Raw genomic sequence first — 1,667 nt, 5'->3', positions numbered from 1 at the left:
CCCCTACCCCCTCTCCACCCACCTCCGTCGTTTTTGCGGTTTTAAGCGCGCCCATAAAACGCCACCTGCTGCCGTCATATATTCGATTCCCTCACCGACATCTCGACGCGTCCTACGAACAAAATTCGATCTCCGGGCGCGCCGTTCAACACTGTCCGATCTCCGGGCGCGCCGTTCAACAATGTTCGATCTCCGGGCGCGCCGTTCAACACTGTCCGATCTCCTTTTCGGGGTTTGCAGCGAGGTGGAAGTTTAAACGCCTCGTACGTCTGTTCGTCAAGATTATAGCATTATATTATTGGCCCAATGTGTTGCGTAATCTTTGAGGATCACATAGAATTTGTTATTTTCCCTATAAGTGAACTATCAACGAAGATATCACGGCTTGAAGCCTACGGTGCAGGTAAAAGCTGAAAAGGAGATCGGACAGCGTTGAACGGCGCGCCGGGAGATCGAACTTTGTTGAACGGCGCGCCCGGAGATCGGACAGTGTTGAACGGCGCGCCCGGAGATCGAACTTTGTTCGTAGGACGCGTCGATCTCTTCTTTCCTTCGGGCCGCCAGCCGCCGGCGCCCTCGTCCGACTGGACACGACTTTCGCTGCATTCCAAAACTGACCCCGAACCGCCGCGAAAAGCCCACAGCCTACTTTGCGCACTCTATCAGACCTGTTCTTGTTTATTTCATAGTTGACACCTACGTTTTTACAAATCTTTATTGACTTAATTTGTGTGTATATTTGTAAAAGAAGAAATTGTTTGTAACTTTCTAAAGTTTTTACAAAGGGATAAAAAATAACAGGGTGCGGGTGCGATAAGATCTCTTGTCCTAATCCATTTAAACTATTTCCAATAACAACAATAACCAATCGTTTTCAGGCGCCCCTACCGAGGCCCTTTCTCCCTAGACTAGACTCACCCGGCCCCAGCTCTCCCACCCCCTACTATCTCGCCGCAGTCTGTTTCCTTCGGTTTCCTTTACTTGCGCCGTCCGGTCCGAGAGCCATCGGTCCGTGTTGTGTGTCAATAACCGCATGTGTCACTGTCGGTGGCGACGACAGGAAGACCCAGCAGTAAGAGCTCGCGCGGTAGAGGGGCGGGGACACGATGAAAATGTTAGCCGATGTCGCGCGCTTTCTGGTTTGTAGTCCACCACTGCACACTCACTAGAAAAAGAAAAGTAGTTTTTCACTGTGATTTGTATATCCTGACACGTTTTCAAACCGCCGAGACGACATTTTTGTACTAAGTTGTTTGTTATTTGTTAGCGGGGTAATTGATCTTGTCACTCTTTCGCTCGCTGTGTAGGAGAACATTTGGAAAGTGGTGAATTGGGCGCGGGCGGCCGCAGCTCCCCATTTGCATGATCAGTCCGGATCACGTTATGCGTTGCCAACGATTCCGAAAGTTTGTGAAGCCATCTGAAAAGGGGGAATTGCGGGATAAGGAGGGGTTGGAGGGGAAGGGGAGAGGAGGGGAGGGGAGAGAAGTTGGTCTTCTCCGGGGAATGAATAAGAAGAGCGGCGGCGGGGAGAGTGGGGCGCGGGGGGCCGCTCTCCAGTTCCAGTGATCCTCACTAGGGGCCGGCCGGGGCCGGCACGACGGTCTGGAATAATGCAGGCTACACCTTATTTGCTTCCATTCCCGACCAGACCCCACCTCCCCTGT

General features: G+C 52.0%; 1 protein-coding gene across 2 annotated transcripts in view; it reads left to right on the top strand.

Moving 5' to 3' along the window:
* Positions 1–1,667, top strand: part of LOC113207701 (uncharacterized) — a 17,544-nt gene that overhangs the window by 6,943 nt on the left and 8,934 nt on the right. The gene's annotated exons all lie outside the window — the stretch shown is intronic.

This window comes from Frankliniella occidentalis, unplaced genomic scaffold (genome assembly GCF_000697945.3).
Source record: "Frankliniella occidentalis isolate FOCC.00 unplaced genomic scaffold, Focc_3.1 Scaffold16, whole genome shotgun sequence".
NCBI lineage: Eukaryota > Metazoa > Arthropoda > Insecta > Thysanoptera > Thripidae > Frankliniella > Frankliniella occidentalis.
Note: the sequence above shows the minus strand (reverse complement) of the source record. Positions and strands in the feature narration are given on the sequence as shown.